General features: G+C 45.3%; 1 protein-coding gene and 1 long non-coding RNA gene across 3 annotated transcripts in view; one reads left to right on the forward strand and one right to left on the reverse strand.

Moving 5' to 3' along the window:
- LOC147106027 (A disintegrin and metalloproteinase with thrombospondin motifs 20-like) overlaps positions 1 to 25,187 on the reverse strand; it is a 288,734-nt gene that overhangs the window by 147,129 nt on the left and 116,418 nt on the right. The gene's annotated exons all lie outside the window — the stretch shown is intronic.
- The window catches only part of LOC147106028 (uncharacterized), a 29,202-nt gene continuing 17,206 nt past the window's right edge, over positions 13,192 to 25,187 (forward strand). Inside the window, exons 1-2 of the long non-coding RNA XR_015081316.1 lie at positions 13,192 to 13,450; positions 18,119 to 18,287. This is a non-coding gene — a long non-coding RNA (uncharacterized LOC147106028). The remainder of the gene's footprint in view (positions 13,451 to 18,118; positions 18,288 to 25,187) is intronic.

Below are 25,187 nucleotides of genomic sequence, written 5' to 3' on the forward strand. Positions count from 1 at the left end.
TCACTAAAACAGATTCCCTGGTCACGATCTCATTGTTGTCTGTGAGACCTTGCGCTATATAAATGCAAGAACCAGCTGTCCCTCTGTATGCCCACGTCTCTGATGCAGCAATCTGCTCCAATAATCTACACTGCCCACAACATCCCACTCATTACAACTTCCTTTTAATGCTGATCTGGTTGATGGCTTCTTGAATCTACTGTATACAGTTTATATCCCAATAAAAGGATGGCCAAATAGATGGAAGAATGTTAATAAGGAATTATTGCAAGAGAGTACAACACAAAGTACAACCAAGCATAAAATGTAGAGCTCCATAGTAACACTAACTCATGAAATGGAAGTGTTTATGGCACTTGTGTGAGTCATTAAAGATCTAGGGTTATCTGGTTGGATCAGTAATGGCCTTAATCTCTAGAATTTTTACCAAGATTATGTACAATTATCAAACTGACGCATTTTCTCATCTGAAATGTGGACATGGACACAACCAGAGAGGCTTGTGCCGAACCCTGTGGATATGATTTTGACTAAATTAGGGTTTTAGTTTCTGTGACACTTATATGCTTATGTAACTGTTCAGTGCACAAACAAACTTTGCCCCACAAAGTTTCCTTCAGTGTCCAACTGCACAAATTTGTAATCGGTAAAAAGGCTCAATACCAATATGACCACGAAAACGCCCCACTACCGGATAGAAACTAGTACTGGGAATAATTGTGGGCAAACACTTAACACTTAGGTGCTATATTCCTCTGTCTGCCACGTTAAACAAACGTTAGCCCATTTGTTATATACTTTGTAATTTTTTAGGTTTCTTTATACACTTGTGGATTATATAAATGAGGGTTTTAAAATGCAGGCTTCTGTTAGGATTTGCAGATATCACAATATCCGCACCAGATTAACTATTTATAAACCCAGGTCACTTGATCCAAACACACAACAAGCTGAAGAGAATTTTCCCTCATCTTAGAGACAAAAAATACGTTCTCAGTTGTCTAAACAAAGGATAAACTGGTGTTATTTGCACCAGATGTTCGACTTCTGAACCCACAAGAGTAAACCAAACTGCTGTGAATAACCTGGTATTCATTAGTTTTCTTTGAGCTTCAAGATTCAATTGTCGCTACGGCAACCATGCTCATCTGCTTACCTTGGTAAATAGGTTTAAATGGTCAGCATTTTACATGAACCATTTCGAAGACTGTCCATTGCTTAAGCAACTAAAGGAGCCATTTGGGTTCTGAGAGTTGAAGAAAGATAAACTTGAACATTTCTGTCACTTGCGCTATGTTCCGTTAATAACATGTTGAGGAGTCACACAAAGACATTCAACATTTTTAATTCTACAGTTATCAAGGGTTCATCTCACAGAGACTTCTATCAGATTAATGAAAAGGTTCAGGGCAAGTCAACATGTATGTGGCTATATTTTGTTACATCATTCTGCTGGAAATCAACAATGAACACTAACTATCTCAGGCATTGTGATGACTTCATTTTGCATGCGGCCAATATCTAGGTTTGAAGAAATTCTGGTTTTGATTTAACATTTATTTCAGCTGTAGAACCAAGTACTGCAAGTGACAAATTATTGGTGGTCTTCCAATGCAGCTTGCAGTGCTAATGACCGGCAGAACCATATTTTCTGCCATGGTGAATGGGGAGTCAAAGAATTAATTAATTAAGGGGTCACTGCTTCCCCTTCTGCCTCCCTAGCCTGCATCTGACTTTCCAATTGATAATTAAAAAAGGAAAAATAAAATTGCATCTGCTTTTCTTGATATATATTAATGATTTAGACTTGGGTGTACAGGGCACAATTTCAAAATTTGCAGATGACACAAAACTTGGAAGTATAGTGAACAGTGAGGAGGAGAGTGATAGACTTCAAGAGGACATAGACAGGCTGGTGGAATGGGCGGACACGTGGCAGATGAATGCAGAAAAGTACGAAGTGATACATTTTGGTAGGAAGAACGAGGAGAGGCAATATAAACTAAAGGGTGCAATCCTAAAGGGGGTGCATGAACAGAGAGACCTGGGGGTATATGTGCACAAATAGTTGAAGGTGGCAGGGCAGTTGAGAAAGCGGTTAAAAAAGCATACGGGCTTCATAAATAGAGGCATAGAAGTTATGATGAACCTTTATAAAACACTGGTTTGGCCTCAGCTGGAGTATTGTGTCCCATTCTGGGCACCGCACTTTAGGAAGGATGTGAAGGCCTTAAAGAGAGTGCAGAAAAGATTTACAAGAATGATTCCAGGAATGAGGGACTTCAGTTACGAGGATAGACTAGAGAAGCTGGAGTTGTTCTCCTTGGAGCAGGGAAGGTTGAGAGGAGATTTGACAGAGATGTTCAAAATCATGAGGGGTCTAGACAGAGTAGATAGAGAGAAACTGTTCCCATTGGCAGAAGGGTCGAGAACCAGAGGACACAGATTTAAGGTGATAGGCAAAAGAACCAAAAGCGACATGAGGAAAAACGTATTTACGCAGCGAGTGGTTAAGATCTGGAATGCACTGCCTGAGGGTGGTGGAGGCAGATTCAATCATAGCTTTCAAAGGAAATTATATAAGTACCTGAAGAAAAAAAATTGCAGGGCTACGGGAAAAGGGCGGGTGGGACTAGCTGAAGTGCTCTTGCAGAGAGCCGACATGGGCTCGATGGGCCGAATGGCCTCCTTCTGTGCTGTAACCATTCTGCGATTCTATGTATTAGTGAGCCCTTGTGCACCTGATAATTGCTACGATATCTAAAATGCAGCTTAGAAAGTCAGACATTTTTCTTGTTCAGGGTGAGTCTTTTTGTGTTCATCAAGATGAGTGCTAAAGTCAGTGCTGGGAATGCAACACCTATCCATTTTGGCACAGTTGGTCAGCATTAAGCACTTGCAGGTCACGTACAGCTTAGACTAGGGGAACGGTAGTGTAGTGGTAATCACTGGGCTAGTTAATCCAGAGACTAGGCTTGGACTAATGATCCAGAGACGTGAGTTCAAATCCCACCACGGCAGCTGGGGAATTTAAATTCAGTTCTGCAATTTTTTTCTGGAATAAAAAGCTAGTATCGGTAATAGTGACCATGAAACTATCAGATTGTTGTAAAAACCCATCTGGTTCACTAATGTCCTTTAGGGAAGGAAATCTGCCGTCCTTACCTGGTCTGGCCTATATATGACTCCAGACCCACAGCAATGTGGCTGACGCTTAACTGCCCTCTGAAATGACCACTCAGTTGTAACAAACCGCTACAAAACATAATAAGAATTCAACCGGATGGACCACCTGGCACTGGCTACGGACATGGCAATGGCACACCCAGCCCAGTCAACCCTGCAAAGTCCTCATCACCAACATCTGGGGACTTGTGCCAGAATTGGGAGAGCTGTCCCACAGGCTAGTCAAGCAACAGCCTGACATAGTCATCCTCACAGAATCATACCTTTCAGCCAATGTCCCAAACTCCTCCATCACCATCCTTGGGTAGGTCCTGTCCCATCGGCAGGACAGATCAACCAGGGGTGGCGGCACAGTGGTATATAGTCGGGAAGGAGTGGCCCTGGGAGTCCTCAACATTGACTCCGGACCCCATGATGGCTTCAGGTCAAGCATGGGCAAGGAAACCTCCTGCTGATTACCACTTACCGCCCTCCCTCAGCTGATGAATCAGTGCTCCGCCATGTTGAACACCACTTGGAAGAAGCACTGAGAGAAGCAAGGGCACAGAATGTACTCTGGGTGGGGGACTTCAATGTCCATCACCAAGAGCGGCTCAGTAGCATCACTACTGACCGAGCTAGCCGAGTCCTGAAGGACACAACTGCCAGTCTGGGTCTGCGGCAGGTGGTGAGAGAACCAACACGAGGGAAAACCCTACTTGACCTCGTCCTCACCAATCTATCTGTCGCAGATGCATCTGTCCATGACAGCATTGGTAGCAGTGACCATTGCACAGTCATTGTGGAGACCCATCTTCACACTGAGGACACCCTCCATCATGTTGTGTGGTACTACCACCATGCTAAATGGGATAGATTCAGAACAGATCTAGTAGCTCAAAACTAGGCATCCATGAGGCGCTGTGGGCCATCATCAGCAGCAGAATTGTATTCCACCACAATCTGTAACCTTAAGGCCCGGCATATCCCTCACTCTACCATTACCATCAAGCCAGGGGACCAACCCTGGTTCAATAAGGAGTGTAAAAGAGCATGCCGGGAGCAGCACCAGGCGTACCTAAAAATGAGGTGCCACCCTGGGGAAGCTGCAACACAGGTTTACATGCATGCTAAAAAGCAGAAGCAGCATGTTATAGGCAGGGCTAAGCGATCCCACAATCAATGGATCGGATCAAAGTTCTGCAGTCCTGCCACATCCAGTCGTGAATGGTGGTGGACCATTAAACAACTAACGGGAGGAGGAGGCTCCATGAATATCCCCATTCTCAATGATGGTGGAGCCCAGAACGTGAGTGCAAAAGACAAGGCTGAAGCGTTTGCAACCGTCTTCAGTCAGAAGTGCCAAGTGGATGATCCATATCGGCCTACTCCCGAGGTCCCCACCATCACAGAGCCAGTCTTCAGCCAATTCGATTCACTCCACGTGATCAAGAAACGGCTGAGCGCACTGAATACAGCAAAGGCTACGGGCCCCGACAACATCCCGGCTGTCGTGCTGAAGACTTGTGCTCCAGAACTAGCTGCGCCTTTAGCCAAGCTGTTCCAGTGCAACTACAACACTGGCATCTATCCGACAATGTGGAAAACTGCCCAGGTATGTCCTGTCCACAAAAAGCAGGACAAATCCAATCCGGCCAATTACCGCCCCATCAGTCCACTCTAAATCATCAGCAAAGTGATGGAAGGTGTCATTGACAGTACAGGTAGACTATCCTTTATCCGAAAACCTCGGGACCAGCCGTGTTTCGGTTTTCGGAAAATATTTTATAAGACTGGGAAATTTGTCGGGGGTGGGTCGGCGGGGGTCCGCGGGGGGGTCGGGGGTGGGGGTCGTCGGGGGGGTCGGCAGGTGGAAAACGCTCCACTGGCTGGAGACATACCTAGCACAAAGGAAGATGGTTGTGGTGATTGAAGGTCAATCATCAGAACCCCAGGACATCGCTGCAGGAGTTCCTCAGGGCAGTGTCCTAGGCCCAACCATCTTCAGCTGCTTCATCAATGACCTTCCCTCCAACATAAGGTCAGAAATGGGGATGTTCGCTGATGACTGCACAGTGCCATTCACAACTCCTCAGATAATGAAGCAGTCCATGCCCGCATGTAACAAGACCTGGACGACGTTCAGGCTTGGGCTGATAAGTGGCAGGTAACATTCACGCCACAGAAGTGCCAGGCAATAACTATCTCCAACAAGCAAGAGTCTAACCACCTCCCCATGACATTCAACGGAATTACCATTGCTGAATCCCCCACATCAACATCCTGGGGTCACCATTGACCAGAAACTTAACTGGACCAGGCACATAAATACTGTGGCAACAAGAGCAGGTCAGAGGCTAGGTATTCTGCGGCAAGTGTCTCACCTCCTGACTCCCCAAATCCTTTCCACCATCTACAAGGCACAAGTAAGGAGTGTGATGGAATACTCTCCACTTGCCTGGATGAGTGCAGCTGCAACAACACTCAAGAAGCTCGACACCATCCAGGACAAAGCAGCCCATTTGATTTGCACCCCATCCACCACCTTAAACATTAACTCCCTCCACCACCAGCGTACTACGGCTACAGTGTGTACCATCTACAAGATGCACTGCAGCAAGTCGCCAAGACTTCTTCGGCAGCACCTCCCAAATCTGGGACCTCTTCCACCTAGAAGGACAAGAGCAACAGGCACATGGGAACACCACCACCTCCAAATTCCCCTCCGAGTCACACACCATCCTGACTTAGAAGTATATCGCCGTTCCTTCAGCATCGCTGGGTCAAAATCCTGGAACTCCCTACCTAACAGCACTGTGGGAGTACCTTCACCACACGGGCTGCAGCGGTTCAAGGCGGCGGCTCACCACCACCTTCTCAGTGGCAACTAGGGATGGGCAATAAATGCTAGCTTTGCCAGCGACGCCCAGATCCCATAAGCGAATTTAAAAAAAGATACAGCTCCTCCACCAGATCACCCAATATTTCCATTTCCAACAATAGCTATGCTCATGGTCACTCAGAGTGTAATTGCTACTTCAGTATCATTGCGAGGTGGGCTTACAAAGGGACAAACTGGGATTCTTACAGCCAGCAGAAAGTAGATTTTCACTCCATTATTCTAAGATAGAGTTGAACCTGGATCCCAGTGGTAAGCCTACAAACCCACTGTTCCATGTGATCCTGAGAGACTTTTACCTTGATTTTAAACTTAGAAGGGAAGCATTTTTAACTTTGGTGCTCTTGGCACATTCTGGGAGCGCACATCAAGAAATTGCACATCTTCAGCCAGTGATTTTGATTGTTTAGATGTTGGGAGCACCATTACGGAGATCTCCCCTGCATTATCTTGTTACCATGTTTTTGTAAATTTTGTTTTTTTAAATCTACACTTAACCTAATGAGACATCACACAAACCATCACATTTTTATCGATAGATCAGAGAGCCGACAAGGGGTCAATGGGCCGAATGACACCTCTCTGTGGTGTAAAATTCTGTGATTCTAGATAGCGACGTACAGAATATCGGTACAAGAGAATCCAATCATGCCTATAGAAACTGCTGAAAATATGCAGATACTATCATGTCTGTTAGATGCACATGTTGGTTTAATCCATTAGCGTGAAAGAAAAACAGCTCACGAGGTCATGAGGTACGAACATTATCATGCACTATCTCACCAGAAGAAAGGTATTCTTTTAAATGTACATTAGCCAGTTCTTAATGGTATGGTTGGGTAAACAGTTCACAGTTTCAACAGTTATCTAAGTCTAAATATATGATGCTGCTTCTTTGAAACAGCTCAGCTAACAATTAAACGTTAAACTCTTGGCTTCAACTGTAGAATGCATTGAGCAATGTCCTCAGTTATGTGGCAACTGCCTGCAGGTAGACATGTTTTGTATTATCAATGTAGATAGTTATCACATGATTGATAAATGTAAAGCAACTCTACCACCCCATGTGAACAAGCACTGTTGTAAGCAGTGATATACATCTCAGAAAAGTGCATTCTGGGCAGCTAACAGTAGCATTACTTAATTCATGAATGTTCCTGCATTCTTGTACTGGAATGGGAAACAGACAGCTGATTTAAAGTAAAAGTGATAGGTGTATACTTTAATCTGAGAGATCCCCTCCTGCAGTATAAAATATACCGATATATAATCATTATTATAGCCTTGTGAGTAAATTGGACATTCCCAAATCATTCCTTGAATGTAGCAATCCAGGCCCAGTAATAACTTGCACTGCTGTTGGGATTGTGAGCTATACACAATCTTGGCTAACTGGATTACTTGTTTTCAATTATCTAGCTACTAATCTAATTATTTTCACAAACTGGCGCATTAAATAGAATTCACCGTTGACAAGGCAACTAGGTGATTCATTTTCACAACCCACCACCCCACGCACCATTCTTTATCCTGTTTGCCTTCTGTTTAAAGCAAATAAGAAAACACATTTATATAATACAAAATTGAGATTTATTGGTTACACTATGTACAGACCCAGACTTATTGCAGATCCCACAGTGCCTGTTTTACCAGATGTGGACTGCACTGTGCAACGATGAATCAATGCACATCTGCAAGCCAGCCCTCTCCAGCCCTGCTTTTCCATCCTGCTATCAAACACAATGTTACCATCTGTGGGCTTCACCCAAGTACCACACGGCAGAACATCTTCCCATCTCCCTCACTCCTGGTTTCTGACCTGAACTCTGCCATGTAGCTTTGGTCCATCCAAACCATGGAGATGCTCCTGAAAAGGAGCTGTGCTAACTGTCTCATTCCTGAGGTGGTTCACTCAAAAAGCCTCAAAAAAGTCTCTGTTAACAACCTGCCCTCAAGCCTTTGTAGACAACCTGCCCTCAAGCCTCTGTAGACAACCTGCCCTCAAGCCTCTGTAGATAGAGACTCTACAGTTCAACCATGATCTCATTGAATGGCCGAACAGGCTCGAGGGGCTAAATGGCCTCCTCTTGTTCCTATGTTCCTAAGCTGCCCTCAAGTCTCTCCAGACAAGCTGCCCTCAAGTTCCTGCTAAAGCTGTTCAAGGCAGCAATTCACCTTCTGAATTTCCCCTCCCACCCTGTGGGGAAACATTTGGCCTTTGCTCAGCACCCCACCCATACTACTGGGGACTCTGGGGGGAAAATTCAGTATCGCCCCATTTGGGGCGCGATTATCGGCCGTGCGCAAAGTTTAGCGCCAGGCGCTAATTATTGCCTCCAATGGCAAACTTGGCTTTTGTCGCCCCTGGAGGTGATTGGAGTGCTAAATCAGGCGCTACACACCTCTCTTAAGGCGCAAAGGCTGAGGAGCGAGGCGCTAACTCAGAGCGCGGGCGCAGCGCAGGTGCTGTCAGTTAGCCATGGAACACAGACACACTGGCGCTGGACAGTTCTTAAAGGGGAGGGTCGATCTTGCTCTCCAGCCACACCCTGCTCATTGGAGCCTTGAATCTCGGCCTGGAGAGACCTGTGCCTAAATCTTGCAGCCAAGGACTATGGAGATGGCCAGGGAGCGAGCACAGCGCTTCAGCGAGCGGGCCTTGGAGGCTCTGGTTGGCGCGGTGGAGCGCAGAAGATCAATACTGTACCCAGAGAGTGGCAGGAGGCCTTTGCTGCGCGATTACAGAAGAGTGTGGAGGGAGGTGGCACAGAGCATCTCCTCCAGGAGCATGGTGCCTAGGACCCATATCCAATGTAGAAAAAAGTTCAACGACCTCACTCAGGCCGTCAGGGTGAGTGGCTTTTTTCAATACCTCTCCATCCCTCCATCTCAACCTCACTCTATGGCCAGAGGGTCTTAAAGCCCCAATGCCCAACACCCATCCAACACCTATGGCCCTCTCATGAAACACACACGCACAATCCACACTTTGCATACAGTAAGGGCTATTCACCTATGGGAGGCACATCAGGCAAGACCATGGCTGTATATTTACTCAGACGCCATCCTTTTTCTTGCAGGCCAAGCTATCTCATAATAGGAGATAGCAGCAACGGACGGGTGGAGGGCGGCCTCAGCTGCAACCCCGCAGCGATCTTGAGGAGCGTGTCCACAGGATTGTGGCAAGCTGGGTGATCGGTCCCGTCGCCACTGGAGACACCGACCCCATTCTGGACAGCAATGGTAATGTCATCACCTTTTTGTCCTCTCTCCTTCCACTTGTTCCTCACAACAGCAGCCTTTGACACTTTCAATCCAAATCACTAAATCGCTGCACTCATGCCTCCCTTGCTGCCACCCTGTCATCACGCTAAAGCCACTCTTGTACCTCCCTGCTTTCAGATGGTGATTCACTAGCTGATGAGACGGGCCCTCAAGCTGCCAGTGGGAGTGAAGCTGCAGGCGAGGAGGCAGATGAAGCCGGAGCATCAGCGCCACCCTCTCCCGAGGAAGCCCATGCCCACACTGGGAACACGCTTTCCCTGGAGGGGAGCAGGGGGGAAGGGTCTGATGAGGGTGAAGCTCCAGGACCCAGCGGGCTGCAGCAACACGATGGGGGTAGGGAAGCTCGGGGGCCTTCTCCCCGGAGGGAGAGTATGCCAGCAAGTCCTACTGCACTGGATGCAGAGGAGGAGCGGCTGATCGCTGAAATGAACACCCAGGCGGTGGATATGCACACTGAGTTCATGGGTGCAGTGGGAAGGGTGCCCGAATGCACTGAATCACTGGCAAGGAGTGTGGAGCACTTCGCTGTAGCACAGGCAGATGCCACGCAAATGTTTAGTGCTGCAATTCAGTCACTGGCTGCCATGACCCCATCTCTGACTGCTCTCACTCATGCAGACTCAGAAGGCCACGTGAGCAATGACTGCTGTCATCCTCGCTGGTTCGGACACATTTCCCCGGGGCTCTCACTGTGCCGCAGCAGGCCAGCAATCTGTGCTCCAGCAGATTGCTCCGGATGCTGAAGTGCTGCCCCGTGGGAGTGCCAGTGTGTCGATCGAGCAGGGAGTTGCTGTCCTCTCTCAAGATGACAGCATGCCTGCTGCCACCACCATCACTTCTCCACTGCACTTGCCACCGCCTGTAGGACAGATTGCTGTTACCCATGCAGAGTTGGTGCAGTCTGCAGCCAGGCCCTCCAGGCCAGAGCTGGTCGAGGCCGTCCTTCAAGGGCATCTGCAGTCTCAGGTTCTGACAATCAGCAGCCTTCCACCAGCCTTGCTGCAGCCTCTGGGGTCCCATTACGGAGGAGCAGTAGGGTGGGAAGGGGGGGAAGTGCACAAGGGAAGATCACCCTCGAAGGGCAAAAAGTAGGAGGTGTGACAAAATGTTGTTCATTTTTTTTATTAAAGGCCGAGGTTCGTGGTCAAACTTTTGTTTAGTGTTTTGGACATTATCTCCAGGTTGTGAGAACCAGTTATGTTAATGATTGTTTTTTTGTGTTTCTTTCTATTAGTTTGTCATGAGGAAATGACACACACAGTGTTTGTAAAATAAATACGTTTTTTTATTCAAAATGTACATGTTTGGTCTTTGCAATCATTGCTGCCTTGGCCGGCTTAGGGGTTGCGGGTTGGTTTCATTCATGTTGTTCTCAATGGCAGAAGCCATTTCCTCAGCAGGGGCCTAGAAGCGGCTTGCTATCAGCCGTTGACGGACGGCCCTTCCAGTTTCTACATTGTGGGCTTCCCTCCCGCCTTGGTGCTGCTGATGATCATCCTCCTCCTCCTCCTCTGGTGGTGCTCCAAGGCCTGGTGGCACTGGCTGGGTCCTGAGGATTGCCAGGTTATGCAGCATGCAGCACACAACAACGAAGTGGGAGACTCACTCAGGCGAGTACTGCAGGGCTCCTCCAGAATGGTCCAGACAGCAGAACCGTTGCTTGAGCATGCCGATTGTGTGCTCAACGATGTTCCTGGTAGTTTGATGGCTCTCGTTGTACCGCAGCTCAGCAGGGGTGTTGGGCGTATGGAGCGGTGTCATCAGCCAGGTGCATAGAGGATATCCCTTGTCCCCGAGAAGCCAACCACCTGGGTGATGCGGTGCCTGGAAAAGTTCTGCCACAGTAGTCTGGCGCAGGATGTATGCATCGTGGCTGCTGCCAGGATAGCAGGCATCGACAGCGAGTATCAGCTGTCTGTGGTCACAGACCAATTGCACATTTAAGGAATGGAACCCCTTTCAGTTGCAGAAATCCTCTGCATTCTCATGCGATGCCCGCAAAGCCATATGCGTGCAGTCAATGGCACCCTGCACCATGGGGAAGGCCGCTATCCTCGCAAAGCCCATAGCGCATTCATGCTGCTTGGCCGGGGTCACGGGGAAAGAGATGTACTCTCGTCTCCTTTTATAGAGGCCATTTGTGACATGACGGATGCAGCAATGGACCGCGAACTGGGAGATATTGGCGATATCCCCAGTAGCTGATTGAAATGAGCCGGTGGCATAAAAGTTGAGAGCCACTGTTATCTTCACTGCCACCGACAGAGACGTCCTGCTCCTCAGTTGAGGCTGCAGATCTGGCTGAAGCAGGTGGCAGAGCTCAGTGACCACCTCCTTGCTGAAGCGCAGCCTTCGCAAACACTGCTCCTCAGACATATTAATGTATGAGAATTGTTGGCTAAATACCCTGGGAGGGTAAAGTCTCCTGTACAGAGGCCTGTTGGCCCTCCTCCGTCTGGCCACGATTGCCACTCTCTCTCTGCATCTCTGTGGCCTCCGAATCTGCTGGCGCAGGATGATGCCCCCAATTAGTGCAGCCCCCATTGTCTCTTGGCAATCAAAGTAATGAAGGTCAAAAACCAAAGTACCTGCAAAGTTATGGTCAGATGCCAAAACTACTTCACACAGCGTTGACTCAATGCAGAAGTCTCTCTTTCTCTCTCTCTCTCTCTCTCTCTCTCTCTCTCACAGAACGAGCGGTGCAAAAATGTCTACCACAGAAAAAGCCAGAAAGAGGCCCCTTTTAAATAGCGCCCCCCCAGCCCCACAGCGACTGGGAAGCATTCCAGTCTACCCGTCGTTGGTTGCGCCAGGCGGAAAGGAGGGAGGGCGCCACTCAATTTCCGGTTCAGGGCGCCACAAGGTCGTTGCACGCTCGAATGACGTCAAGATTGGCGTCCGCAGGAGATCGGGTGGTATTATTTAGTGCCGCCGCAAAATGTCTGGTCAATTTCGCGAGGCGCAGATATCGCCATGCCCGGGCGCTAGTTGCTTTGCGCCCCATTAGCGCCCTCTTAAGGCGCTAACGGGAGGGGCAAACAACTGAATTTTTCCCCCTCTGTGTCGGTAAAAAGGACATAAAGGCTCATCCCCACCACTTCATGGTATATCAGTTTGATGCTGCAATGCACCAGCTCAGACATTGCATGCCTCAGCAGGTACACAATCCCTTCACTGAAAATCTTAGGACTATTGTAAAGTAGACCTTAAAGGGATGAGTTTATAATCCGCAGTATTCCTGAAATTAAGGTTTGTGGTTTTGCTACAAAAACACTACAGCTGTTCTCAAATGTTTAACGTTGCAAAACCTCAGCTGTCACCTGTAGTGTATGTACCTTTAAGAGAGAACTACTTTTACAGCTCCTGTATACTGTAGTACCGGCAGTGACCACACCTGTATATAAACCTTGCGCATGCCTCTGTACCCCCAGTCTTGAGACTACCCTCCTCCAGTAAATACCTGTTTATTGTTAAGTTACAGCATCCGTGTGGTTTGAAAAACATCATACTCGCAGACTCACGGATCTAACATCGCCAACAAGTGATGGACACTTAGAATCCTACAAGTATGCAGGTAAGTTTCAAAACACCCTACCCGTTAACAATTAATACAAAGCACAAAGAAAAAGTACAGCTATTTGCAAAAAAATGTAATCGCGCAATCGGCTGCACTAAAATGCATGTACTGGCCAGCTAAAGCAGCACTAAAGGTAAGCAGTGTACTTTCAATCGACACGTCTAATCTTCTCATGGGAGCATGACCTTTCCTCCAGATCCGCTCTGTTTAGGCTGTATCCAAGGCTAACTATTTGCTGGCATAAACAGCTGAACACAATCACATACTGGGGAGATGTTGGTGAAGTGTGGAGGTGAAAACTCTTTCCACCACCTTCAAGGTTCTGAAAAGCAAATTGCTGCTGTGCACAGTTAATCACATTTCAGTGGCGTAACCAAGTGATTTCTGATCTCATAACCACAGCTTTTCGACAGGACTGAGACATGTTTGGGTCCTAAAGATCTTTTTCAAACAACTTTCAAAGACAAAGAAATGATGGCTCGCTGTGTCTCCGCAGTGAAGGTGACTGGACTTGTTGTATCAAGGTAAGCCAAACGCAACCTGCAATCATCGCTCGTCCCTTAACCCTTCCTCGCATGTGTGCAAAAAGAACAGTTATTATTGTGGATTAGAAATAGATTGTAATTCACAGGACAATGTTGATATGTAAAGCTGGTAAAAACATAAGAGACTTCTCTGTAAAATTGTGTATTTTTTTCCTCCAACAAATTTTGCATTTAACTAAAGATCTCGCTAATTCAGCTGCTGCAATCCAACTTGGGAAAATGTAGAGCTGCAACTAACTGAAGTCTTGAGAGAGGCTTTCAGTTTGAGTGATTTTATGAAAAGAGGATTTAAAATGAATCAAAGTATTACATATCAGCAGAAAATCTATATCCTTTAAAACGTTGGTATAAAAAGGATTTTACCCATTTCAGTCATTACACCCTTTCATCAAACAGAAGTCATGTCCTGCAAACATCTATAGGATAATGGATGGCTAGCAGTGAGTTACAAGGCGGCAATTCAATTGAATAGTTCTGATGAAGTCAAACAGGGAGACGAAAGTGTGAATGTCAGCAAGACCTGGTGACTGAATGGCTGCTCTAAAGCTCACTGCCAATGGTAGTTTTTATTTTCATAACATTAATTTCCAACTTTTCTTACCACTGATGCGTTGCACATGTGAACGAAATAGGCGCTGTAACATAGGTGAGTAAATAATAAAGCTGACCGTGGCAGATGGCTAACGTTATGTGAGATTGCGACACTGGTATTATGACAGAGCAAGATTTTCTTGGCAACCGATTACAGAGAAATAAATTATACTCTTTACCTCTTTAAAATTTACTGTATGTAACAAACTTAAATGCTGAGCTATAACTATTCAATCATATTTGGGTGGGAGAGGAAGTTGTAACAATGAGAAAAGTATTAAAACTGGACTAAGAAGAGAGTGCTGGATGACTATATAAAATGAAATGACTAATGTATATAATAAATCTCAACATAGCCATAATTTGTTTGAAAATTTCTTTCTGATAAAGCCTTTTCAAGTCATTTCATTATGTCATTATAATGTTTATTTTTTTTTTCCCTTTATTATTTTTGTGTGGTGCTGCTGGTTGCAACTTGTGTTGTGCAGTTTTGCAAGAACAATTTCTAATTTTACAGTGAAATCAAGGATCCTTAGAGAAAATGTTACAGCAATTCTAAGACACTTGCATTTATACAGCTCTTTAACACATCATTAAAGTGTTTCAAAGTGCCTCACGTGCAATGAATTACGATTGAAGTGCTATGTAGACAAATTCGGCAGCTGTTTAGTGCCAGCAACATCCCATGAACAGCAATGAGATAAATGAGCAATTTCTGCTGGTTTTGGTTGAAAGAAGAAGAACTTGCATTCTAGTGCCCTTCACATTCTAAGCACGTCCCAACGTGCTTCGAAGCCAAAGAAGTACTTTTGAAGTGTTGTTATGTAGGCAAATGTAACACTCAAATTGCGCACAGCAAGGTCCCAGAAACAGGAATAAGATAAATGACCAGAGAATCTGCTTTAGTGATGTTGGTTGAGGGATAAATATTGGCCATGACATTGGGGGAATTCCCCTGCTTTTCTTCAAATAGTGCCATGGGATCTTTTATGTTCAACTGAGAGGGCAGATAGCTCATCCTAAAGACAGCGCTCCTCCAGTACTGCTCTGAAGTGTCAGCCTTAATTGTACACTCAAGTAAGACTTGAACCCACAACCTTCTGACTCAAAGGCGAGAGTACTACCATTGAGCCAAGGCTGATGCCTAGTTGAGGGTTGAATGTTCTCCAGGATACTGGGAGAAATTTTTGCTTGTCAAATGATGGGATTTTTAACGTCCACCTGAATAGGCAAACAGGTTTCAAGTTTAACATAAGAAACAGGAGCAGGAGTAGGCCAAACGTCTCATCTAAATTTATTTTACTTCAACGATAGGTGAAGCAAATTTTACAAGAAATCCAACATTAACTTCAGTTCTACCTATTTCATATATAGCTGGCAGTATGTTTTAATTTGAAGTGCACCAGATCAAAAGGAGTACACAGCAGTGGATTATCCATCTTATTTCCCAAGTCACAAGTCAATTGCAAAGTACATTGTTTCATTTAATTGGTCAGAAAGCAGAGTATTCAACTGTATGATCATTTAGACCACACATCTTAACAGTGGTGATCTTCTGTAATAATCATCTTCATGGCAACTCGTAAGGACAGACACCAGTTGAATACTTCCCAAAGTGTCACATTACATGTGCTGTTGGCGACCAACCCGAGGACTGCCCAGCAGCCACCGGTTATTCAATTAACTTCCAACCCCATCAAATGCAAAAGCACCAAATCAAATAAACTTTTACCTATGTTCACTGTTTTTGTGTCATGTTCATGAACACCCGCCCCCCCCCCCCGCCGGCAAAAGGCCCTCCTGCAATGCTTCACATGGGCTGATTTTAGCTTTTGGTGGTTGCGGTAAATGGATGGTAGTGGATCGGCCATCAATTATACACCACGCCTGATATTCCATTCCTTTGAAATCAATGGGTGGCTGAACCGCTAATTTTGTAACCATCTCCTTCTCATGTTCATTTTTACTCATCTCCTCCTCATGGTACTTTTGTATCCATCTCCTCATAATACTTTTCTACCCATCTCCTTCTCAACAGTGGAAAGCGTGACAAAAATAATTATGTTCAGTCCGTAAGGGTGACCCCGAGCTTCCGGTCGCCTGTCACTTTAATTCTCCGCTCCACTCCCACTCAGACCTCACTGTCCTCGGCCTCTTACACTGTTCCAATGAAGCTCAGCATAAGCTCGAGGAACAGGACCTCGTCTTTCGATTAGGCACTTTACAGCCTCCTGGACTCAACATAGAGTTCAACAATTTCAGATCATAACCTCTGCCCCTATCCTTTTTTTTCCATTTTATTTATTTATTTATTTATTTTTCTCTCTCCCACAAGGCAGCTGTCTTTCATTCTGCCAGTGCCATTTACACCTCATCTAAAGCCATCTTTTGTTTCTTAACTTGTCCATTACCATCTCCTTTTGCCTTGCACCATCTCTTAATCTCTCCTGCCTTCCATCCTATCACAGACCTTCCCTTTTGTACTTTCCTCCCCTCCCCCTTTCCCAGCCTTACACTTGCTTAAAAACCTGTTCCATCTCCAGCTTTTTCCAGTTCTGACGCAGGGTCATCGACCTGAAACGTTAACTCTGTTTCTCTCTCCACAGATGCTGCCTGATCCGCTGAGTATTTCCAGCATTTTCTGTTTTTATTTCAGATTTCTAGCATCTGCAGTACTTTGCTTTTGTATAAATAATTATGTTCTGTACAAAAGAGTGAAGAAAGAAATAGAAATGACCATGGATGTAACATATGAAAAGGAATCTGCCTGTGAATTGACAAAAGTATCAGCCTGTAGGGGAGGTGAGGCTAAATATGTGAGACAGGAGCAGTGGAAGTTTGTATCCCATCATTCTGAATTGGATTCAAACTCGAGGTCTCAGACTCAAAATGCAGTGTTCCAGCCCATTGTGCCATCTTATTGTGTTATTCAATGAGCTCCACTTTTTTGTATTACACAGATATCGATTAACACTTGCACTATGTTTACAGTGTCACCCACTAGGTACAAATCTTGAGCTGCTAAAAATATTACAAGTAATTGGGCATTATCTCTTCTATAATCCTGAGAGTTGCAATATTCAGCCCCTTTACCACTGGTGCACTATGACCACAGTACATACTATCTACAGGATGCACTACAGTAGTATGTACTGTAGCCATAGTGCACCAGTTTGCTTCAGCAGTGCCCCCCAACCCAGCGAGCTCTAACACCGAAAAGGACAAGACCAGCAATATCATCACAACAGCATCATCTCCAAGTTGCATGCCATACACCACCATTTTTTCATCATCGCTAGGTCCAAATCCTGCAATTCCCTACCTAACACCACAATGGGAGCACCATCACCACAACGACTTTAGCAGTTCAAGGAAAAAGCTCCACCACCACCTTCTCAGGGCAACTAATTATGGACAATAAATGCAACTTTGCCAGCAACGCTTACATCCAGTGAATACAGAAAGGAACCAACTGCGATGCATATGCATCATAGGTTAAGATCTGTGAGACACATGGATAACCTGTTACTTGAGATAAGCATTTGACCTTTTAAGGAATATATAATCTGTTAATGGACTGTTTAAAACACATGATATAAAAGAGCAAATTAATTATTTATTTATACTCAATCATTTACGTTTGTCTCAGCTCAGGTGTTGAGACTGATTTTATGCGGACATTCTGCTGTGGAGAGTTAAGCCCGTCAGCTGTGTGTATCGGGAGATTGTGGGTGACCAGCACGTGATTTTTCAAATGAATTCTTGGGATATGGGCGGCACTGGCAAGACATTTATTGCCCATCCCTCGTTGTCCGGAGAAGGTGGTGGTGAGCCCTCTTCTTGAACCATTGCATTCCATTAGCAGTTTGATGTAACTGAGTGCAACTTGCAATTAATTGTCAACCACGTTGGTGTGAGATTGCAGTTACATATAGTCCAGACTGGGTAAGGATGGCAGCTTTTCTTCCCTAAAGGACAGTGTTAAACCAGATGGGTTTTTACAACAGTCCAACAGCTTCATGGTCATTCTTACTGACACCAACTTTTTATTTCCAGATTTTAAAACTGATTTCAAACTCTCAAACTGCCATGATGGGATTTGCTGTCCATTGGTGAAGATAGGTGGCTTAAAATCTAGGCTGTCAACTCAAGGTTATCTGGTCATCTAAGGCATATCCTGGGGAACCAGGACCTTGAATGTGATGTACAAAGTGTGAACATACAGGTAAGCTTTATGTTTTGCAGATGTGAACATACAACAAAGTGATTTACTTGCACTCAGTACAGCTAATGTTGAAGAGAAAAACAGAAGAGAAACTGTCAGCAGAACACTGAGTAAAATATTTCTATTGCACAGGTAGGAATAGTTGGAATATAAGGGTACATTTTTCACTTTGGGAGTCCCGACATGAAATTGCATCTTCCGGGAACACATTAAGAAATTGCACACCTGCAGCCTGTGATTTTCCATCTGTCTTTCTCAACAGCTTATCCATTATGTTCAAGTATTCACTGAATGAAGTTTGCTGATTCTACATTTAAATCACTTGACCTTACTGTGACTGTCTGGGTAGGTGGGAAGCTATAGAACATGCGAGAAGCCCACCATGTTCTCCAATCGCCTCAGAAGGCAGAAGAATGCCACACCTTTAAACAACTGTGCACAGGCTTAAACTACCTGTCCAGATTTATTTACAGATAAAATAATACACAGAAGCAGTGAGACCAGCGATATATTATTTTAATCTGTAAATAAATAATCAAGCAATAATCAAATTTACTCCTTACATAGACACCAACAGCATGTCCTCAGAAACAAAGGGCCTCAAATTCTGGGGTCACTAGTTCCACCTGGTGAAAATGGGCCTGGAATTGAAAACATGGTCCCCATCCCAAATAGTGCGGTTGGGGTCATTTCTATAGTTATAATGGATGCCCCAGCCCTGACTGCTGGCCCGAAAGTCGGAGCGGCACTGTCCCACTCTGATGGTTCTCATAGGGCCAACAAACAGGAGAAAATGCATTTCACTTCCCAAAAAGAAACATGACCATTAATGTAAAGCTAATCAATTCCCATTGGGATCAACTACCTTTGGCAGAAAACCATAGTAAGGCCCAGTGTGGGACCTACATCAGCTCTGCTGGTGTGGGTCTTGCTGGGCTTATTAGGGGTGTGCTGGGTGGAATTCCCAGGGTAGTCCAGGAACATTTGGAGACACTTCTCTAAAGCGGTGTGTTGAAGTATGTAACTTGAAGACTCACCTACATGTCCAGAGCTTCCCAGCTGAACCACTTTCATAAGAACATAAGAATTAGGAGCAGGAATAGGTCATATGGCCCCTCGAGCCTGCTCCGCCATTCATTAAGATCATGGCTGATCTTTGACCTCAACTCCACTTTCCTGCCCTATCCCCATATCCTTTGATTCCCCTAGAGTTCAAAAATCTATCTATCTCAGCCTTGAATATACTCAACGATTCAGCATCCACAGCCACTTGAAGTAGAGAATTCCAAAGATTCACTACCCTCTAAGTGAAGAAATTCCTCCTCATCTCAGTCTTAAGACTAATGGGCTGACCCCTTATCGTGAGACGACGCCCCCTAGTTCTAGACTCTCCAGCCAGGGGAAACAATCTCTCAGCCTCTATCCTGTCAATCCCCCTCAGAATCTTTTATGTTTCAATGAGATCACCTCTCATTCTTCTAAACTCCAGAGGGTATAGGCCCAATCTACACAATCTCTCCTCATAGGAGAACCCTCGCACCCTCGGAATCAATCTAGTGAACCTTTGTTACACCGTCTCTAAGGCAAGTATATTTTTCCTTAGATAAGGAGACCAAAACTGTGTACAATACTCCCGGTGTAGTCTCACCAAGGCCCTGTACAATTGTAGCAAGACTTCCTTACTCTTGTACTCCAATACCCTTGCAATAAAGGCCAACATGTCATTTGCCTTCCTAATTGCTTGCTGTACCTGCATGCTAATTGTGTTTCTTGTACTAGGACACCTAAATCTCTCTCAACACCAACATTTAATAATTTCTCACCATCTGTTTTCCTATTCTTCCTACCAAACTGAATAACCTCACATTTCCTCACATTATATTCCATCTGTCACCTTATTGCCCACTCACTTAACCTGTCTATATCCCTTTGCACACTCTTCTTGTCCTCCTCACAGCTTACTTTCCCACCTAGTTTTGTATTTCAGCAAACTTGGATGCATTACATTCGGTTCCTTCATCTAGGTCATTAATATAGATTGTAAATAGCTGAGGCCCAAGCACTGATCCTTGCGGCACCCCATTAGTTACAGCCTGCCAATCTGAAAATGACCTGTTTATCCCTACTCTCTGTTTTCTGTCCATTAACCAATCCTCTATCCATGCTAATACATTTCCCCCAACCCCATGTGCCCTTATCTTGCATAACAACCTTTTATGTGGCACCTTATCGAATGTCTTTTGAAAATCCAAATATACTACATCCACTGGTTCCCCTTTATCTACCCTGTTAGTTAAATCCTCAAAAAATCTAATAAATTTGTCAAACATGATTTCCCTTTCATAAAGCCAAGTTGATTCTGCTTAATCATACTGTATTATGATTTTCTAAGTGCCCTGTTACCACTTCCTTAATAATGGATTCCAGCATTTTCCCGACGACTCTCGATAACTTCACAGGCATTGGTGGTCTAGCGGCTGAGTGTGTTGGGACACAGCTAGAGTGAGGGGTCCCAGAATTTCCCCACTGTGATCAGAATGTCTGCCACCTTGCTCTGGGCTGACACTAAGCAGAGGCCAGGTACCTCTCCACAGCAGGGAGTGGTGTTGTTGGGCTGCCATTGCACACTCCCTAGTGGCTGACACTAGAGCATCACAGGCAGAGTTCTGGGAGTAGACATTCAACCCACCTCTTTACAGTAGGAGGGGTGTAGACCAGAAAGGTCGGAGTAGGGAGAATGCCAGGAGAAAGGGAAAAGAGAATAACGTACCCTGGCAGAAAAAATAGACAACCACAAACTGGCCACAGGAGCTTAAAGGGCATTAGGTTGTTTTCTTATGTGAGGGGAAAGGAAAATACCCATTCAGCAGATTTCACTCAGTGTGTCCACTTTTGCAGTATCACCAGTATGGAGGATGATCAATTTAGCTGTGAGCTAAGTTTTCTGTGAGGTAAGAAATAGGATTTCCTCTCCTGTGTGCCTGGGGAAACAGCAAAAGCATGGGAGAGACATGCAAATGAGGTGGGAGGATCCTAACAGGGCTTTTCACCTCATTTCCTCTGAGGTTTCTGCGCTTGCACCCAAATACAGAGCCGTTCAGGAGAAGTTGGCATTATGTCTTGAGCCTGACCTCCCTCGGATTAAAAGATCTGAAAGGGGCAGCCAGCGAGGCCATCGAAGCTTAAAAAGAGAAGTTGCACCTTTTTCCCCCCATAGGTCCCGAACGGATTTGCAGGCCTGGATACCCCTTGGGCCTGCAGCAGTGGCTGAATTTTCCTCCCCGATTCTGGGTCCAGGTCCTGACAGAGTTGGTGTCATGCTAATGACCTGAACCTGGATATACAAGCAGGTTCAGTTCATGCCAGACAGAGCAGGTCTGCTCCACCTGACTTGCGCCTGGGTGGGAGGAGAGAGGGATATAAGGGCCTATGTCTTTGGCACCCTCTCTAGTGCTGTACCACTGAGAAGAGGACACTGGGTCACATTTGTTAGCTTGAGATGTCACCCAACCCACATGAACATCAATATTAGTTTTCAGTTTGATCATTGAGATATGATGAATAATAATATAAATTAGTGTGACCATTGTTATGATCAAGTATCCACAACTTGAAAGGGTGGTGGAAGCAGATTCATTAATAATTTTCAAGAGGGAATTGGATATATACTTGAAAAGGAAAAACGTGCAGGGCTTTGGGGAAAGAGCAGGGGAATGGGACTAATTGTTGGTAGCACACTCGCCTCGGAGTCAGAAGGTTGTGGGGTCAAGTCCCACTCAAGGGACTTCAGCACATAAAGCTAGGCTGACACTCCAGTACAGTGCTGAGGGAGTGCTGCACTGTCGGCGGTGCCGTCTTTTGGATGAGATGTTAAACCGAGGCCCCATCTGCTCTCTCAGGTAGACATAAAAGATCCCATGGCACTATTTTGAAGAAGAGCAGGGGAGTTATCCCCGGTGTCTTGGCCAATATCTATCCCTCAACCAACTTAACAAAAACAGATTATCTGGTCATTATCACATTGCTGTTTGTGGGAGCTTGCTGTGTGCAAATTGGCTGCCGCATTTCCCACATTACAACAGTGATTCCACTTCAAAAGTACTTCATTGGCTGCAAAGCGCTTTGGGACCTCCGGTGGTCGTGAAAGGCGCTATAGAAATGCAAGTCTTTCATTCTTTCTTTAATTGGACAGCTCTTTCGAAGAGCCGGCACAATGGGCCGTACGGTCTCCTTCTATGATTCTATTCTCCCCCGCCACTTCATGGAGCCATACTAGCCCATCCCCAAGCCCCTGCAGTAGATCCATAACACTCAACAATGGGAGTCGGGGATTAAGCCCTTATCAGTATTTTGAAATTTACCGCTCATTCAATTTTAGTCGCAACCAATCCGCACACACCAGTGATGGGAAACACCTACCCTAGAGTCCTTTTAAAAATACAAAGAAAAACAATTAAATCAGGAAAGCTGAAAGGAGTAGTCTGGTTCTATGCGCAAAAAAACCAGGCAGAGCGACCATGATCAATAATGTTGTATGAAGCTTGGGGAGGGGAGGGAGCTGCTGCTTTATTAAACACAACATAATGACTCCATTTTCAGGGGGGCTAATGAAAGATGCTACAGGGAACGTTTTACAGCAGAAGCTGGACTGAAACTCATTTGGCCCGAGTTCTTTTTCTTTCACAATTCTAAACATCTGCCAACCCAAGTTTAACTTGTAGCTGCAGACACATCACAGATCACAGAAATCACAGAAACCCCACAGTGCAGATAGAGGCCATTTCGACCCATCGAGCCTGCACCGACACATATCCCACCCGATCCCCGTAACCCCACGTATTTAATCCCCCTAACACTAAGGGTCAATTTATCATAGCCAATCAACCTAACCCGCACATCTTTGGACTGTGGGAGGAAACCGGAGCACCCGGAGGAAACCCATGCAAACACTGGGAGAATGTGCAAACTCCACACAGACAGTCACCCGAGGCCGGATTCGAACCTGGGTCCCTGGCGCTGTGAGGCAACAGTGCTAACCACTATGCCACCGTGCTGCAGACACATGTCTCCTGTTGATTCAATGCACGCAGCAGCAGGTACCTGGAAACCAGAGTTACTACACGGCAGGTTTCACACAAAAAGACTTTTCAAAGCGGAGCCCTTATCTGAATTAGACATGCCATTTACATCAGAAAGCAAAATTTGTCAAGAGCTAGAGATAAACTGGCTTCATATTTCTGCAGAATGGGAAAAAAGTAGAATGTCCCAAAAAGAGGCAAGCAGGGAGATGAAGGGCGAGATGTTATATTTTACAGATGTTGTAAGTAATTCAACTTAACTGGATGCCAGAAATGCTGGTTACCTACCTAAAAACTACTGTGCACATTTTGTAAAGAGCTGTATTGTCTCATAGGTGGGACAGCCACACCAGACAGTGCAGAGTTTAATTCTGCAGATTTGCTTCTTGGGAAGATAATCAATGCCTTTATCTAAGGAATCGGCCCTATGTTCTCTAGGGTGCTAATCCAGGACCATAACCACTGCAATAGCCTGCAGTAAGAGCTACCCTGCAATCTGTCTGTGACCATTTAAAAAAAATTGTAATTACTCATTGCATTCATTAATAATGAATATAATTGATGCAGAGTACAGGGGATTATTGAGAATAATCGTGAGATTTAAAAAAAAAACCTTTCCTCTGAAAGTCATCACCAATGAGCCCGATTCCCACATTACCTAATGTGCACATTTTGGCAGCAGTAACTGGATTGTAATCAAGAGCAGGAACCTTGCTGATTTTTCCTCTCTAGCCCAAGGGTGCTGAAGCTAACTGTAGCATCCCTGATCCTGCATGGGAGCTTCCCATCAGTGTAGTACACTGGGTAGGGTGCTCACCCAATAAAGCACTGGGGGAGCTACAAATATTCTTAGTAAGAAACTAGAGAGAAACATGATAAAAACATTTACGAAACTGCCACACTTTGCTTTTAGAAGAGATTCAGAATCTTCCCTGGATCAAGGTGTTTGTGAGTTATCAGAGCTGATTCTTTCATTGGGGGTTCTCAGTAAGCAGTGGGACTAGCAGGGAGCAGGCCTGGTACCGACAGAACAGGAACAGCTACCCATGGCAGTACGAGGGATTCCAGCAGTTCACCTACTATTCCAGGGGGGGGGCGCTCAAGAACTAATTTTAATCGCAGAATCATAGAATGCTACAGCACAGAAGCCATTCAGCCCATCAATTCTACGGCCTGTTTCCGATTATGTCACTGCACTTCCCTCGGTTTCAAAATATGGTCAGGTGTTTTGCAAGATAATATTGCAAGTTCAGGAATACTTAAAAGTACTCACATCAATAAGCTCATTACGTCTATGATTTAAGCTGCTGTGCAGCACCGTTACGTTGACTAGAGAAAGACTTTGCTATAATGTTTATTAATCAGATACTGCCTTGTGGTCCTGATATTAAGTTGCCATCGAACCTTAGCTTCTCTAATTGCTTGTTTCTGCCAAACTTTACAGAAATAACATCTGATTTTTTTTTAAAAGGCTGCACGGTAAATTTTCTGCACTGGTGCTTCCAAAATGGAATTGCATCCATCGGGAAAGAATATCGTGAAATTGCAAAACCGCACTCTGCGACTGGCAGAGAATCACAGGTTGCAGCTGCACCATTTCCTGATGTGCACGCTCGGCAGGCGCAGTCCCATGGCAGGATTGCGAATGGTAAAATTAATGGTACAGGGCCAGGAACTACCCTTCGCTCTTTGTTTCCCACATTACAACAGTGACTCCACTTCAAAAGTACTTAATTGACTATAAAGTGCTTTGAGATGTCCAGTGGTCGTGAAAGGCGCTATATAAATGCAAGTCTTTCTTTTTCTTTTCTGTCCCTCAGGT

Source organism: Somniosus microcephalus, chromosome 16, assembly GCF_052327205.1.
Source record: "Somniosus microcephalus isolate GS21.2 chromosome 16, FLI_Smic_1.0, whole genome shotgun sequence".
NCBI lineage: Eukaryota > Metazoa > Chordata > Chondrichthyes > Squaliformes > Somniosidae > Somniosus > Somniosus microcephalus.